This window comes from Nasonia vitripennis (assembly GCF_009193385.2).
Source record: "Nasonia vitripennis strain AsymCx chromosome 1 unlocalized genomic scaffold, Nvit_psr_1.1 chr1_random0002, whole genome shotgun sequence".
NCBI lineage: Eukaryota > Metazoa > Arthropoda > Insecta > Hymenoptera > Pteromalidae > Nasonia > Nasonia vitripennis.
In genome coordinates, this window is record NW_022279588.1 from 5,847,563 (window position 1) to 5,866,796 (window position 19,234).

The 19,234-nt window shown below is 37.7% G+C and overlaps 1 protein-coding gene across 6 annotated transcripts in view; it reads right to left on the reverse strand.

Annotated features, from left to right (window-relative positions):
* Window positions 1-19,234, reverse strand: part of LOC103318176 (sodium/hydrogen exchanger 5-like) — a 723,013-nt gene that overhangs the window by 53,306 nt on the left and 650,473 nt on the right. The window lies entirely within an intron of this gene.

Below are 19,234 nucleotides of genomic sequence, written 5' to 3' on the forward strand. Positions count from 1 at the left end.
TATTTGCATTTTAAATATTAAAATATAAAAATCTGAATGTTTGATCCGAATTCCGACAACCTCAATACAGTAAAAAGATACCTTTTATGGTAAAAAAGTAGCTGTGAAGTTTCAGAATGGGCCTGACCTTCTATTAGAAGTTATGTAGAAAACAAACATGATATAATGGCTAAGAAGTGGTTTTACATGCAAATTTGATACTTGTCACGTGTGGATGCACGTCACAGGTGTTTAATTACTATAAAAGAGCGAGTTAAAGAGTGCAATGCGGCGGCGGACGTCGCGCGACGATAGAACGTATGCCTTTTAAGCCAGAGAATCTCGGTTTAAGCCCGGGGTCCGCCACTTTTCGTTGCACTCTTCACTCGTAACACACTTATACCCTAGTAAATTTTATGTCTACCGATACAAACACATGTTGGTACGACGAAAGCTGAAAAGAAAGACAAAACAAGTTTACACAAAGCAACAGTTCTCGGGTTGTTTGCAAGAAATTTAATATTTATTTAATAAAAAAAAAACTTATCTGAGTCAGCTGATAGAGTTGCAGCTGCGACATTGGGAACAATCCTGGGCCCGAACTTTGACCTTTGCAGGAACACCGTGATAGCACGCACACGCACTTTTGATTGAACGATACGAGACGACACGCACGGTTCACCTTTTGCAAAACAATTAGCAATAATTTGAAGGCGAAAAGTACACGCGACGCAACACGAGGCAACAGCTGACGCAAACGGACTCGACTAGGGAGTTTGACTGCAGCGAGAAGTTAGGCGCGGAGCTGTGCCACACCCAAGCTAGTGACTATAGACTCGAGAGCAGGCGGACGCCATTTTGAGAGCGGCGGAGAGCGCGCGAATATTTGAATTCGAATATTGGACTTCGAGACTTTTCAAGAGAATTATTGTAAAGTAAATTCAGTAATTAAACAATTAAACTATTGCTACTGTATTTAGACCGGATTAACGAAAACAAGGGCGTGTCCATTGGAATTAAATTATTTCCTTACGACTTTGAAATATTACGTGACAGTTTGAGACCATTCAGAAACAATAGTTTTTTTGCATAATAGGGCTTTTACATATAAACATTATATGTTAATAGTTATAGGCGAATTAATTTCGAAAACACTATTTAGGGGAAATTCATTACATAATCGATAACAACAAATAGTCATCTATTATTTTTAAATAAATTAATTAATTTTGAATTATACAAAATAATTAGTATAATTAAATTCTCTTTTCGGGAATTTTGCGAAGAAAATAAATCACGTAAATATTTTAATTGAATTTACAAAACCGGACCATCACTCTTAATTTGAATTTGACTTAAATTTTGACAGAGCACATGACACAAATTTTCTTTTTCCCATTAAAAAATGCACGATTTGACGACTCTCGTTGGACAAGCCTTTAGCTTAGACATATACCCGTGAACACTTAATATTAATTTAATATTAATATTTTATTACAATATTTTATTGACTACTGGTTTTATTATTAATCATTATCACCATTTATTATTATTTATCGAACCCCACAATAATTACACGAAAATTAAATATCAAAAATCCCACAATTTCGTTTACGTACCCCTTAATATACTTCAATATATTATCTATACCCACATCATAAAATTTTAATTACAATAATAATAATAACATATGATAAATATAATATTGGGATTGTGAGGAGAGGAAATAAGGCTTTAATAAAATAGTGGCACGGAATTACGGACTCTCTATAAAGCAAGAACGTTTTAGAAGCATTTAGAGAACTATCTAGAGGATTATTTAGAATTTTCTACGACAATTAAGAGGCAGTATATCTATTCAAAATGACAGACGAGACCGGCAATAGGACGGGTGAAAACACAGGAGCAGACTTGGCTACCACCATGGCCAATAGTTTCATGCTTATGAGTTAGCGTAAGCGGCATACCAAGCTTTGACGGGAAACATACCAAGTTAAGAGACTACATACAAGATTTGAAGAATGCAAATGAACTTGTAACTGAGGCAATACGACCACAATTTATGCGAAATGTGCTGCAGAGAATAATCGGAGCAGCGAAGAAGAGTCTCAACAACAAAACCATAACAACAGTAGAAGACTTAATTAAACATTTAAAGCAGAGATTTGGTCCAGGCAGGGACTTTAGTTATTATAACACACGTATCCAGACGGTCAAGATGAGGCAAGGAGACACTGTAGGAGATTGTTATGACAAATTGAACGTTTTACTGAGCAGTGCCAGGAATGCATTGAAAGAAGAAAAGGGAAGTGACAACCTTGACGCGATGATGGAACCATTGGAGATGCTGTCAGTCGATATATACATAAGGGGATTACCAGCTAATTTATCGGAAAGAGTGGACTTATTCAAACCGAAGAATCTACGAGAAGCATACGAAGAGGCTGTGCGACTAGAAACACGCATGTAAGCCAGGATCATACCGGACTCCAGGCCACGAGTGAATCGAAGTTATTATAATACAGAAAGAAGGGATAGTTATAATAATGGATACCGCAATGAAGGTGGCGGATATAATAATAGAGGTGGATATAACAATGAAGAATACAGAAATCAAGATAGATATGACAACAGAAATCGCAGACATGACGATTTTATAGGATATATGCCTGAAGAAGAAGAATGTGCAGGATATGTCGAGGAGGAAGAAGATTATGCAAGATACGACAACGAAGATGAAGACTACGTAGACTACGTCAATGAGCCTGAACAACGCCAACGAGAATTCCAAGATAACCATAGGAGAAATAGAAAATTTAAACAAGGGACTTCGGAATCTAAAAGAAACACTCATCAATAAAAAAATTACAAGTTTCCGAATAGCGAGAAAAGGAGACATATTAGACAAATTAGAATCACCAATAATTTTAGACGTACTATACAAACATTTTCACGTAAGCAGAATAAGAGTGACAATGTGTTATGGAAAAGCACAAGTACCAGCTGAAAAACACAGAAAGGAAATAATTAGCCATCTTCACGACAGTCTAACAGGAGGACACAAGGGAATCAATCAAACTTACCAGAAAATAAGAGAACGATATTATTGGCCAGGAATGAGGAACGACGTTCAAGACTACATTCGAAGATGTGCAGAATCTCAAGAGCAGAAAATAGAGAGATTCAAAACTAGAGAGCCGATGATAATAACCGATACGCCGATAGAGGCTTTTGACAAAGTATCGATCGACACAGTAGGAAAACTTAAGATGACCCCGAGAGGAAATTGCCATCTATTGACAATGCAATGCAACCTAACCAAATATTTAATAGCCATACCCATCAAAAATCTCAACGCCACAACAATAGCAGATGCATTGGCAAAGTATCTCATTTGTCAATTTGGGGCTCCGATAGCCATACTCTCCGACAGAGGAACCAGTTTTCTGTCAAAAATAGTGGAATCATTATTGAAATTGTCCAAAATAAACCATCTAACGACGTCTAGATATAGACCTCAGACGAATGGGTCACTGGAAAGAAGCAACGCCCCACTTATAGAGTTCATTAGAATATACTCCGAAAGGTATGACGATTGGGACCATTTAACACCATTTGCAACATTCACTTACAACACTAGTGTACACACAGCAACTAATTTCACCCCTTTTGAACTCGTTTACGGGCGAATAGCGCGTTTCCCTTTGAGAATACCATCCGTCGAAAAACTAAAAACCTACAATGTTTACATGCGCGACCTAGTATTAAGGTTAGAAGAAATGAAAATTTTAGCAGGCGAAACCCAAATAGCGAATAAAATTAAAACAAAGGACAGGTATGACGAGAAAGTCAGAGCCTTTAAGGGTAGAGTAGGCGGATACGCGAGAATAATAAATGAACGCCGTGTAAGCAAATTTGATGCGTCTAGGAATAAACCATTGAGAATAATCGAATTCTTAGGTAGGAAAAATGTCTTCTAGAGTACCCGAATGGAAAGCGCATACGAAAACATATAGATAAATTGAAAGCCGTAGAGGATAAGTCCGATAACGAGGATTCAGACTCTTTCAACTAATCGATAACCGTGTTACAGGATGAAAATTTTAGAAATAATAATAATAATATTTAATCTACTCAACGTGAGGAGATGCGAACCCATGTACCAGATAGAACTCCTAAACCCCAATCCCGGAATATACTTCGAGAAGCTGGACGTGATCAGGATCAAAAAGGCGACGTGGAAGCTCAACATCTACATTGACGTCGAGGACTTCATGCAGACGCACAACGCAACGGACTCGTACAAAGAAATATTCGAGATCTGCAAGAAAGTAATGGAAGAAAGAAAATGCATACACACCCTAGCCATTGACCTACTGCAAATAAAAGAACAAGAATTAGCAAAGACCCAAGAAAAGATAAAAGAGACAATAGTAAGTCTAGGACACACACAGTACCCCACAGCACGAATTCCAAGAAGCATCAGGACAAAGAGACTAGTACCACTAGGCATAATTGGAAGTATAAGTAGCAGTTTGTTCGGACTGGTGACTAACGACGAAGTGGACAACATAAATAAAAATATAGACCAGCTCTTCCAGGACCAAAGCAAAATGGTTCATTTACTAGACGAGAATTCCCACATAATCTCAGCAAAATTTGAGGAATTATACAACATAACCAGCAACCACCAGAAAGTGTTGCAAGGATTCGAAAAAGAATTAACAAAGACGATCAAAACAATACTACGAGAAAAAGACCAAATGAAGTACCAAGTTGAAGTAGTAATATACGTTAAACGACTAGAATCGACATTGGACCATGTGATTAAAAGTAATGAGAAATTACTAGAAATCCTACGAAAATTAAAAGAAGGAAAAGTACACCCAGACCTTATGAAACAGGACATGGTTCAACAAATGAACATGGATGTAAAAAGAGTGAGTCAAGATTTAGAATTTCCACCACCACCAGAGCACATGAGAGCTGAAGAATTAGCCAGAATATCGGAAATTGACGCCATTCACCAGAATGGGCGAACATTAGCAGTGCTACATCTACCTCTAGTAGATCGCATGCCTTATCAATTGTACAAGATGCATCCTATTAACATACTACAAAACATGAAAAATGAAACGATGGGACAAGCCTTCATAAGACCATCACATGAATACATCGCCATTAGCTACGATCATACCAGATACATAAAATTCAATGAGGACCAAATACAAATGTGCATTAAAACGCACTATGCAGACATATGCCCAATACTAGAAGCACTCAGGAATGTCCCAGAATCAAGAGACTGTGAAATAACATTGCTCTTGAACCCCAGTCAAAAGGCCATTACACAATGTGATATACGATACAGACTGAGCGAACAAACTCAGTGGACGTACCTAAATTATGACAAATCATGGCTCTATTCAACAATTCGACCAGAAATACTAAACATCATTTGCCAAGACAAACATGAAAACAAGGTCACGATAAAAGACGCAGGAATCGTTCACATAGCACCAATATGCATAGGAACAACGGCTGAGGCGACCATCACCGGAGAAGTTACCAGGAACACCGAGTTTACCTACGTGTACAAACCAGAAATAAACTTAAAAATAACAGATATTTACCCCCTACTGAATCAAGAAGACACCAGTTTAGAAGTGCACAACTCAGAAAACATAGATGTGCTAGGACCAAATATGGCCAACAATGACGGAAGGCCATTACATGAAATAGTCAGCAAACTAAGAGAAATAGGCGAACATAAACGACAAAACTACAGTACAAACAGTACTATATGGAAGCATGACCGTCCAATTAATAATAGTAACGATAATAATAATTAGCGTCATAAAGATGAAGTGTCTAAGAAAATGGCGCTGCCCAAAGAATAAGAAGCGCAGAAACCAATCACCGAGAATTAACACCAAAAGACGAAAGATCGAAACAAAAGATGAGGAAATCGAACTCGATGATATTCTAGGCAGCCATAAAAACCACGCAATCCTGCGACTAGACCGCGAAAACCCTAAAACGAACGCGCAATCGACACCAAAGAAATTTGCACTACCCAAACAAGAAGCAGAATGCTCATGAGTGAATGAAATTAAATTTTTGAATTTCCAGGACACTTGTACATAGCAAAACAATGCTTAACCAATCAAAAATTTTTTTTCTCTAACATGATTGATGTAATCTATTTGCAGACAAAGGAATACACAATGGACTTTAGACCAAGAACAAACATTTCAATGTTCTGCGATGAGACATACCACTATCAAACATAATAAGAGAATTTGAAAGAGTAGGAGAACCCCAGAACGCCCGTGTAGAAAAACACAGATATGAACGAGAGACCAAAAATATAACGCTATCTTTCAACTCAGAAAGAGAGATAGCAAAAGCATATGAACTCAGATCCCTATTAGCCAAGCAAAATAAATTAAAGAGGAACAGTAAGAGAGCAGCACCATACCAAACTCCCATGATAACCACAGGACCAAAAACAGCAATAGAAGATTTGATAGACCTCACTCCAAAAGAAGAACCAACAGTTAGATCTGAAGTACACGTAGTTAATCAACCATCAACACATCAACCAATCAGGAACAGACTGTTCTGCCTACTGCCTTGGGACGGCAATGATAGAGAGAAAGACGAAATGTTCTTCAGACATTTCGCCCAGTTCGCGACACTAGCATACTACGAAACAGTCAGAGACAAAAAGGGACGTTTGTCATACGGATACGTGCAATATTTCACACAAGAAGACACCAAAGCCGCCAAGGAAGAGAGTGACCCAATGTACAAAGCAACATTTGCCGAACCGCGAAGACTACCACGTGCAGCGCAAGGAACCGCAAATACTAAATTTCATGAAAGATGCAAACAGATGATAGAAGTAGAAATATACAACTTACATGAAATAACGTGCAAAAAGCAAATAGCTTGGACCCAAGACAATGTCAGTGAAGACCCATTGAGCAAGTTACAGCCACTACAGGAGACAATTATGGAATTAAAAGAAAAAACCTACATCCAAACAATACACCTTAATATAATATAAATATTAAACTATAGGAACTAATATCATATATAATATAAACGAAAGCGAATCTACTTACTAACACAAATGAAATATAGTATTAGCATAATATACAGTAGCAGGTTAGGACATATATTTAGATTAATATTAGGCAACATTAACAGTAATAGTTAAATTTATACAGTAAGGTTAAAGTGTACCAGAACATTATCAACGACATGTGTGACAGCGAGGTGAAACCAAAACGAATTACAAGATAGGACAAAACTAAAGAGAATAGATTACCCAAGATAGAACGATCCATCCAAACCAATCATCCCACGCAAGCAAAAGGTGGTTCTAAGAAATTCATGATTTACTCGCAACATCGCCTCAACTGTATCGGTACTTGCTCTGTTAATGTTGTTAAGAATATTCTCCTTGTTCGTTTATGAGGCTGAAACCCGGGCGCTGTCTGATGTCTAGACGTTCTGACGCGCCTCTAGTTCCCCCCGAATTTACCTGTCTCGTCTGAGACTTATTGCGCAATAATTGCACCGCATTTCTGTATGTAATCTTCAGATTATGAGACTCCACGGCCTACGAGATTTTCTACGTAACAGGGCCTTAAGGATATTTCACTCAGGTAGGGCCATAAGCTCGTCTCTCTTGGATCGGCATATACCTGAGTGCTCCACCCAAATAGCTTAACCGGGTGCTTCGCCACCACCTCAAACCTTGTCCGCCTTTCGAACAGCATGGATTTCTAGTAGAGGGAGAAGCCCTGCTCCTCAGATAAAAGCTCCGTTTCGACTAGTTTTAAGACAGAACAAAATTGTACCTCAGCAGAGCTCAGCAAGAATAAGTACTTGGCCAACAATCGAAACGGCCAGTGTCCACAACTTTATTCCACGTTATAGTTATAAGTTTCACACCGCCAATATCAGTCCGATAATTCTAACTTCTTTAATTTTTGAATAAATTTTCAGATGCATTAAAAATACAGCGTCTTTGTTTTTTCTTTTATAAAATTAAAAATAGAGTTGCAATAAATGTCTCATTTGGTTCTACATCTCGTCAACATCCAGTCTATGACCTATGTTACTGAAGATATGTTACCCACAAAATTGATTGGACTGAAATTTTTTCTCCAATCAAGGTTCATGCGCTTTCTACTTCTTCACCTTCATTAACTCGTAATTAACAAACACAGCTGGATCAACTTTCTACAAGGTACGCTGAAGTTTTAAGTGAAACAGCTGGAAAACTTACTGGACTTTCAGTTAAGGGACATTTTAAACTTGGAATTTTTCCTGTTTGTGCTCATGCTCAAGATATGCGTTACGTGACAAATATTCTACAGCAGTTGACGCTAAAATTGCGTCTGGATTTTACAAAAAAGTCAATTTTTCTGAGTGGGCTTTGCACACACACGTCGTAATTGAAAAAAATGGCGATATTCGTATAACTGGCAATTATAAATCCACGTTGAATCCACGTATAATAATAGATGAATGTCCTATTTCAAAACCTAGTGACATTTTAAACAAAGTAAAAGGAGCTAAAATTTACGCACATCTTGATATTACAGATGCTTATACTCATCTTCCTGCTGACGTCGAGTACAGCCATGCCATCAATACTCACGTCATTTTAAATAAACCTATCTTTAAGGAAATATCTGTGCACTTTTTCAGTCACAAGTTTACTCTATACATACGCAATACCTATATATTACAATAACCGCTTGATTCAGATATATTCAAAAATGTATTATATTACCTACGATATATTATTACCTACATAGTTATAATATTAGCTGTGTTATTATTATCCACATTGATCCTCTATTACTATAAAAAGCTTTAATCTAATTTGTCTGAAGTTAATACGGTATATTAAACTATAAATTTACTCAAGAAAACTTGTATCTTTCTCTAGGCGATGTCTAGGTGCTAAGATGACTCCTGGTCAACGGGACATCGTCTACAAGAAAAATCACCACTTAAACATGAAATATATATAAAAATACTCCTGGCTTCCTGTAGACAATGTCCAGGTGCCGGGATGACACCCAGGTTCACGCGATATCGTCTACAAGGAGGAGCATCGTATGTAAATCAAATATACCAAAAAAAAATTCGTAACTTCTTATAGACAATTCTAGGTGCCAGGATGACTCCCTGATCGATGGTACATCATCTCCAAGGAGGAGCATCGTATGTAAATCAAATGTGTCAATAAAAAATCGAATCTTTCGTAGACGATATCCAGGTGCTAGGTTGTTTCCCTGATCGACAGGGCATCATACACGAGAAAAAGCATCGTATGTAAATCAAATTTGCCGATAATAATCATATCTTCTTGTAGACAATATCCAGGTGCCAGGATGACTCCCTGATATACGGGACATCGTCTACAAGAAAGAGCGTCGGATATAACCTCAAATGTACAAAAAAAAAAACGTATGTATATTAGTAGATAGGCTATAGGCATACCAAAACATAGGCATACTAAAACACCCCCTCTCCTCCCAAAGTGTTTTGGTACCCGATGGAAGAGTGGGAATGGTTCTCCCTCTTTTCCGCATACTAAAACACTCCCTCTCCTTTCAAAGTGTTTTGGTACCCGATGGAAGAGTGGGAATGGTTCTCCCTCTTTTCCGCATACTAAAACACTCCCTCTCCTTTCAAAGTGTTTTGGTACCCGATGGAAGAGTGGGAATGGTTCTCCCTCTTTTCCGCATACTAAAACACTCCCTCTCCTTTCAAAGTGTTTTGGTACCCAATGGACGAGTGGGAATGGTTCTCCCTCTTTCCCCATACCAGAAAACTCCCTTTCCTCTCAAGAGTGGGATGGATCTCCCTCTCTCCCGCACACGAAAACACTTCCACTCTAAGTGATTTGCTAACCGATGAAAAAGTGTACTCCCTCTCTCAAATATGTTTTTGGAATGCCTATAGCGTTCTCTAATTTTCTGTTTCAGGGATTAGAAATCAATCCTTATTGACGCGTGTAAGGCATCCTCGAACCGATGCCAATTTCGGGATTAGCTTTTGAGGAAAATGTGGGCGTGTACCGTAGAAAAAGATAATCCTTTGAGGTGTTTGCTTTCTTACACACCTGTTTCACGGATTAGAAATCAATCCTTACTAACGCGTGTAAGGCATCCTCGAACCGATGCCGATTTCGGGATTAGCTTTTGAGGAAAATGTGGGCGTGTACCGTAGAAAAAGATAATCCTTTGAGGTGTTTGCTTTCTTACACACCTGTTTCACGGATTAGAAATCAATCCTTACTGACGCGTGTAAGGCATCCTCGAACCGATGCCAATTCCGGGATTAGCTTTTGAGGAAAATGTGGGTGTGTACCGGGTGCGCACACCGACATCCTTTGCTCAGGTGGTTGACAATGCAGCATGGTATACTGATCGATGCCCTTTAGTTTTAGAATAAGCGTTACACCTTTCATACGAATGCTGCGTATTGCTTTGGAGAAAAAATGTGGGCGTGTGCAGGTTGATGCGCACGCCAAGGACCCCGCTCAGGTGGTAGACAATGAAGCATTGTATAGTGATCAGTTACACCTCTCATGCGAAAGCTTCATATTCCTTTTGAGAAAAATGCAGGCGTGTGCAGGTCGAATAAGAAATTAATCCTTATTGCTGTGTAAGGCATCCTCAGACCGTTGCCAATTTTTGGAATGAGCGATATGTTTCTCTTGAAAACGTGGGTGTGTGCAGGTTGGTGAAGTGATGAACCCTCAAAGCTGTTTTCCACGTTAGAGATAATTTTCGCACACACTTGAAACTGACGATTCTTGAAGAGATAATCTTACGCTCAATCTCTCTCTCTCCCTCCAAGAAAGCGTAGGTGTGCACTCGAGTGATTGAGGGATGGTCAAATTTTGTTGAGAGGGAGGAGATTTTAAAAATTCCGGTGGGAAGTGTCTAAGGGAGGTTCTATGAGAAGAAAGTGGAAATTCGGCAATTCGAAGGACTTTTGGCAATTGAAGTGGAAAGGGAAGCTTCGCTGTCCACCGTATTTAAGGACCCGGTGCATGCTTCGTCAGTCAATTCACTCCTCGTTTCCAAGTTCATTCGGCAAAATAGTGAAAAGTGTTCTCCCGCCTTCGAGTATAACCCCTCAAGATACACCGGAGTCAGGATTTTTCTTGCAAGCTGACAAGAAAATGTCACCGAAGAAGCTAAATTCACCAATGCAGCCTTCTCGAAGCCGACGGAGTCTGCAGGTCGCCCAGGAGCGTATACGTTGGCTGGTCGCCAACGCACTAACTCTCCTAACAATGCTCGACTACGTCTCCTGGGCAATGGACGTGGTCGAAACACGTAAGTGAATTTTTTTTTTTTATTGTACTATTCAAAAGTTTTTTTCTTTAAATTAATTTATTAAAATTTTTTTAATGTTGCAGTGCCACAACCACCAAATGCTGCTTTGCAGCAATTAGCACCGCAGAGATCTTCGACGGCTGAGCATCCTCGACGATCCTCGGCGGCTGACCCGGCGCAGCGATCTCCGACGGCTGACCCGCCACGGCGATCCCCAATGGCTGAGCAGCCTCAGAGATCTTCGACGGCTGAGCATCCTCGACGATCCTCGGCGGCTGACCCGACGCAGCGATCTCCGACGGCTGACCCGCCACGGCGATCCCCAATGGCTGAGCAGCCTCAGAGATCTTCGACGGCTGAGCATCCTCGACGATCCTCGGCGGCTGACCCGACGCAGCGATCTCCGACGGCTGACCCGCCACGGCGACCCCCAATGGCTGAGCAGCCTCAGAGATCTTCGACCCCTGAGCATCCTCGACGATCCTCGGCGGCTAATCCGGCGCAGCGATCCCCAATGGCTGAGCAGCCTCGGCGATCTTTGACGGCTGAGCAGCCTCGACAATCTTCAGTGACCCGAAGAAGACGGTCTCGGTCGAGCTCAAGTTCTAGCTCGAGTTCGAGCTCGAGTTCGAGCTCTAGTTTGAGCTCTAGTTCGAGCTCCAGCTCTAGCGGAACATGTACATCTGTTAAAAGTATACGCGATCTCAAGCCGATTCCTAAGATCGCGTCCTCGAATATGAAGAGAAAAGTAAATGGTAAAAAATATTAAATTTATTCTTAAAATTATATAACTTTATTTAAAAAAATGCTAATCTGTTTTTTTATTGTTAAAGATCAAAAAGGCAACGAGCAGAAGAAGAAAAAGGTAGGAGAGAGAGAGACGTCACCAAAACCAGGAACATCTACAATGACTTCAGGTAAAAAAATGCTTTATCTATAAATTAGTTTTATTTTGTATACAATAAATTTATTTTTTGTTTGCTTTAATTTTTCAGAGGTTACGAGACCAGTACCGAGACGTGGTATTTTGCAATTAAAAAGGACTGATAGTAAACAGCAGCAGCAACACCAGCAACAGCAGCAGCAACAACAGCAGCAGCAACAACAGCAGCAGCAACAGCAGCAGCCACAGCAGCAGCCACAGCAGCAGCCACAGCAACACCAGCAACAGCAGCAGCAACAACAGCAGCAACAGCAGCAGCCACAGCAGCAACAGCAACAACAGCAACCTCAGCAGCAACAACAACGCAATTTACCGCGGATTATAGATGATGAGATAATAATAGATCACATCAATGTAAACAAAATTTACAAAAATTATAAAAAAAAATAAATTTAAAGAATTGTGGACACCTCATCGTTTATTAAAACTTTGAGTTTTCCCAAATTTATTTAGAAAATTTAAAAATTGTAAAATATTTCAGAAAATTTAGATATGATTTTTAAATTGATATACTCTGCTCTTTGTCTTCCTTTTAGTGTAAATAAATAAATAAATTGACTATATGTTAAGATAAATTTCAATCCCTTTTCAACATTTTTTTTTTGTTTTAAAAGATAAAAAAGAATCGTAAGAATTATAATTTTTTTTTAAATTATTTTATTTAATCATTTTTTTTTCATAATACATTTTAATCAACTTCGTCTTGACTAAATTTTCCAGACAAATAATTTAATAACCATGCTCTTATTGAAAGAGCATTATGGACGGCACATGCTGGTTTTCTTCTAATAGAAAGTTGATGGTGCAAGCAAAAGTAATTTTTATTACTTTTTATGTTCTCCAGTGGAGGGCATCCGAGATCTTCGACATTGGATATTAGACTGAAAAAAAAAAAAAAATGTGGATAAATTGAAGTATCAAGAGCATGGAAAAAAACTGAAGGAAAGTATAAATACTTACGTATTCGGCAAATAATTTTTTAACCACAGTGCTTTCTGTTCTCCTTTAACGAATATTTTTTTAATACCTCGAGCAAAGATTTGTAAGACTTGTTGAAGTCGATGGTATGGAATGTCACCAGAATTCCATTCGATTCCATGGTAACTTTTTTCTAGCCAATGAATCATACATTTTTCTTCCTCGGTAAGTTCTTCCCACGGCATAGGAGACTTGAAGAGGTAAGCAGTTGGTAAAGCTGTTTTTTTTACGTTGAGGAAACTAATTTCCTTGAAAATAAAAGTATCCACAGCAATTCTTTGAAATCCTTGAATGTCAACAATATAAACATTTTCTTCTGGATATTTCAGTATGGTATTTTCGAACATCTTTTTGTATTCACACATTGTAGTCATCTTGGAGCTTTGTAGAGTTAGAATTTCAGTAAGAAGTGTGGATTGAAAATGAACAGATGACTTTCCTCACCCTGGTTTATATAAGAAGAAACTCCACCTTATGATTTTTTACAATTGGATGCTTAAAAGAAGCACAGGCCCTGATTGGATGGGTCTGAAAGACGATTTCTCATTGGTCTAAAAGTAGAAAATTCACCCCTTCCCAAGAAAAACCACCCCTCCCCAAGAAAATTCACCCCCCCCCCCCTCAACATATCTTGCCCTCAGCTTTTCTATTTAGAAGATGACGCTTCTCATTGGACCAGACATAAAAAAATCCACCTCTTCTTTCATGGTCTTCCCTATATAAAGGGAAACTTTACTTTGAGCAGCAGTCTTCGTCTACTACTACTACTACTACTACTACTACCACAGTACACAAAACTAGTCCTTTTTTCGTTTACGAGTCTGTGAGTGTTACTTTAAGTTGGAAAAAGTAAATATGGCTTCAATTCAACTTTTCGAACGTCTTGTCGAAGTAGTGCGTGATACTTCACGAAATATACACGGAATGAGCAATAATGATATTCATTATTGGCTAGACATGTGCAATTCTACAATAAAGGAATTGAACGAAAAAATCAATAAATCTAATCTTTCAAGAGGAGAAAAGCAGAAATATCAAACTTGTATGACACATCTTTCATGTGTGCAAGTTCAACTCGAACAACATCTTCGGCAAGGAGGAAGTCTACAATTGGAAGAAACTGAAGCTAGAGTTGAGTGGCGTGATGTAGAATCAGCTTTTCAAAATCGAATTAGAACAGGTGTAGTTGTAAATATAAAGCATGTGGACATTCTAAGTTTTTTTAACGATGCGCAAAAGCTTTTCAAGGTTAAAGTAGAAGATTGCTTGAAGGAATATAACGCTGTAAAAATAAATTCTGACTTTATCGCAGAATTTTCTATGCAGAAAAATGGAGAGGAAACGACTGACATTGAATATTTTACAAGTGAAAGTGTTACAGCATTCATGTCAACGAATTTGGAAGAATGGTTTAAGGATCATATCAAAGAACCTATTCTCACCCAGCTTGAAGAATTTCAGGAGAAAGATTCTGGCTGGACCCTGACGAGTATTATCAGTTTGTGTATCAATATGAAAAAATATTCTCCAATCAAGGGGAGTTCCTTCATTCCACTTCCAAAGTTTATAGAAAAGAAAAAGGCATGTGTTAATATTCGTAATAATGATAATCAGTGTTTCAAGTATGCTATACTTTCAGCATTGCATCCTAGTGAAACTAATCCCAATAGAGTTAATCAATATCGTATGTATGAGAACGAGCTGAACTTTGGTGATATAGAATTTCCAGTCAAACTTAAAGATGTACCAAAATTTGAAAAATTAAATGATATTTCAGTAAATGTATACATGTTAAAAAAGTATAATGTAAAGTTTGAAGTATCGCCATGCCATATTACAAAAGAAAAGAAAGAAAAACATGTAAATCTACTCCTCATTCAAGATTTTTACATAGATGAAAATGAAGAAAATAATCATGATGTTGGCGGAAGCCTGCCTAAATACCACTACGTTTGAATTAAGTATCTGTCTCGAATTTTAAGCTCTCAATTAAGCAAATCTCATGTAAAATCATACCACTGCGAAAGGTGTTTACAAATTTTTTACTGTAAAGAAAGGCTGCAAATGCACGAAAATTATTGCAAAAATATAAATAAATGTCGAATTAATTTGCCCGACTTTAAGAATAACATTCTTAAATTTGAAGATTATAATAAAAGTGAAAAAGTTCCTTTTGTTATTTATGCAGATTTCGAATGTTTGTTAAAGCCTACTGAAAATGAAAATGCTTTTCAGCTTCATGAAGCATATAGCATAGGCTATTATATAAAGTGCAGCTTTGATGACAGTTTATCTGTTTATAAATCATACAGACAAAAAAATGAAGATGAAGAGACACCGGCAAAATGGTTTGTTCGAGAATTGAAAGGAATTAGTGAAAAGATTGATCTACTCTACAAAAATCCAAAACCAATGAGACTTACAGATCTAGAAGAATTATCTTTTCGGGGGTCAACTGTTTGTCATATATGTCGAAAGCCTATTAAAAATGATGAACTCGCAGTACGAGACCATTGTCATCTAACAGGACGGTACGTTAGTTTTTAATGTATACAAATATTTGACTTTAATGCTGTACAACATGTAAGACATTTTTTTCTATTTAGTTTCAGAGGGGCAGCTCACAATTCATGCAATTTAAATTACAAGGATTCGAGGTTTGTGCCGGTTATCTTTCATAACCTCAATTATGACACACACTTCATTTTGAAAGAGATTGCTACTTCTACAATAATGACTGGACGAGTATCTCTGATACCTCACAACAAAGAAAAATATATTTCATTTACGAAGTTTATAGATGACTGTGACATCAGTTTTAGATTTATTGATTCATGGCGTTTTTTACCATCATCGTTGGAAAAGCTTGCATCATATTTGGAAACAGTGCCGATAGCAGTAAATGAGTTCAAAACTGATGGATTTACAGATGAGCAAATCAATCTTCTGAGACGAAAAGGTGTATTTCCATATGATTTCGTAGATGGATTGGACAAGTTGATGACTACAAAACTGCCAGAAAAGAATGAGTTTTACAATAAACTAACAGATTCTCACATTATTGATGAAGACTATCATCATGCTGTTACAGTGTGGAATATGTTTACTATAAGAACTTTGGGTGAATATTCTGATTTGTACTTGAAAACAGATGTTTTATTATTAGCTGACGTCTTTGAAAGTTTTCGAGAGACATCACTGAAAGCGTATAGTTTATGTCCTACACACTTTTACACGACTCCAGGTCTCACATTTTCAGCAGCTCTAAAAATGACAAAAGTGGAATTGGAGCTTCTCACAGATATAGATATGCTGATGTTTATTGAAGCAGGCATTCGAGGAGGAATAAGTCAATGTTGCAATCGGTATGCTAAAGCAAACAATCCCTACATGGGATCATCATATGATAAGAATCAGAAAACGAAGACGCTCTTATATTTTGATATTAATAATCTTTATGGATGGGCCATGGTGCAGTATTTACCAGTGGGAAAATTCAAATGGATTGAATATGAAACAAATTCAATTTTTTTCAATGCACCACCAGACTCTGATACAGGCTACTTTGCTGAAGTAGATTTAGAGTATCCTGAAGAAATACATGATGATCATCAAGATTTGCCTTTTTGTGCAGAGCATCGTACACCCCCTGGCTCAAAGCAGAAGAAACTGCTGACTACTTTGAATGATAAGAAAAGGTATGTCATTCATTATCTTGCGTTAAAACAGGTACTAGATAATGGACTTCGACTTAAAAAAGTGCATAGGATTCTGAGTTTTGAGCAGAAGCCTTGGCTCAAACCATATGTTGAATTTAATACAGAGAAGAGAAAGCAGGCCAAGAATGAGTTTGAGAAGCTTTTCTACAAGTTATTAATTAATGCAGTATATGGTAAGTGCATCGAGCGAGAACGATCTCGCGTTGATGTGCGATTAGTGAATAAATTTACTGGTCGATATGGAGCAGAAGCACGTATAGCTCAACCAAATTTTCATAGTTGTGCTATCTTTGATGAAAATTTGGTTGCTATACAGCTAAAGAGAACAAGTATTACAATTAAAAAACCAATATACGTTGGTCTCAGCATTCTCGATATGTCTAAAACATTGTTATACAATTTTCATTATTCGTATATGAAGCGGCGACTTGGGGAAAAATGTAAACTCCTTTACACCGACACAGATAGTCTAATATATGAAGTTGATGACGTGGATATGTATAAAATAATGAAAGAAGACTTGCACAAATTTGATACTTCTGATTACAAAGAGAACAATCAATTTGGAATTCCACGTGTCAATAAAAAAGTGCCTGGATTAATGAAAGATGAATGCAATGGCAAGATTATGACAGAATTTATTGGTTTACGTAGCAAAATGTATAGTATTTTGATAGATGGATCTGAGACTGTGAAAAAAGCCAAAGGCATAAAGTCAAGTGTTGTGAAGAAAACAATCACGTTCGAAGATTATCGAAAATGTCTTGAAGAACAAATTATTGTTAAACGTGAGCAGTGCAACATTCGCTCTAAATTACACATAGTGCATACTGAAAAACAGAACAAAATAGCACTAAGTCCGCATGATGATAAAAGATACTTATTACCTCATAGCACAGACACTTTGCCTTGGGGTCATTACCGAATTATTGAGGAGCAGATGGTACTGGCTGTAAGTCAAATGGAGGAGGATGAAAAAATGGCTGATACAAGAGGAGAAAGAGTGGGGGAGATGGAATTGGAGAAGGGGTATGAAGCGACCAATACTAAAGAAGAAAGCGAGAGAGGGGGAGGGGGAGCGAATTGTCCAATGAAAACAGTGCAGCACGAGTGGGAATGACACTTTATGGCGATACAGGCGAACAAATCTTTATAGAATACGATGTTTGTGAGGAGCTAATGCACGAATGGAATCCATCGATAGAGGGGGCATCTTCCAATAGAAGAGATATTCTACAAGAGGCTATGGAAGGGGCAGACATCGTGGTGGGGAATGGGCTATATGAACCGACGCACCACGGTGAAAAGCACATTCGAGCAGTCGAGCTTGAAAATTACCTACCTTTGGAGAAGAAACCAAGACTCACTTAACATTTTCAAGTAAGTTCATAGCTGATTCTCACTATTTTTTTTTGTTCTCAAAGAAAATCTTTTCTCTAACACACAAATTCTTATTTTTTTCACGTTTCAGAATGGATCTATCTGCACTTAACAAAATTGCTGAGCGCGAGTTCTTGCCTAAGAAGAAAGTCACGGACTTAGAAAAAGATCATGAGTACATGGTGACTGCACTCAAGGAGGTGAAGACTAGATTCGGCACGAAGATCGTGGCTGAGATTGATGACAGCTTTCAAATATTTCTGCCAGAAAAGATCTCATCAGCAATCTTGAAAGATCAAGAACTTTTCAATAATCTTTCAAACACAGCAAATAAACTTAGTTTATTTATAACATATCAGGGTGGAACTTCTTTTAAGTTCACCACATGCTAAAATAATGAAATACAAAGACTGATAATTATTAAATACTATTTATTTGTTAAAACTACAATTCACATGAATAAAAATACATTATTAAATATAATAACAATTGCTTTCTTATTTTTTAGAACCTTGAATAATTTATACAATCTCATTTTTATCTATCCAACTATTGTGATCGCTACTGAATCCTAACCATTTAACATATACGCGTTTACCACTTTTCTTTAAATCTTTTTCTACTAAATAAATTTCCGGATACATAGTTTTATGAATTTCCGTTTCATAAAAGCCACCAGAGACGGGTTTATCATAATAATCTTTGAGGTGGTAAGTTACTGGATCTGTTTTTACAACTCGCGTTATTGTGAAAATTTCCGTAGACCAATTTGGTGTGTAACCTTTTTCAAAAACATTTTTTAACCTACTTATTCGTACTTTATCTCCTACTTTGAATTTCGGTTCTTTCACTGACGA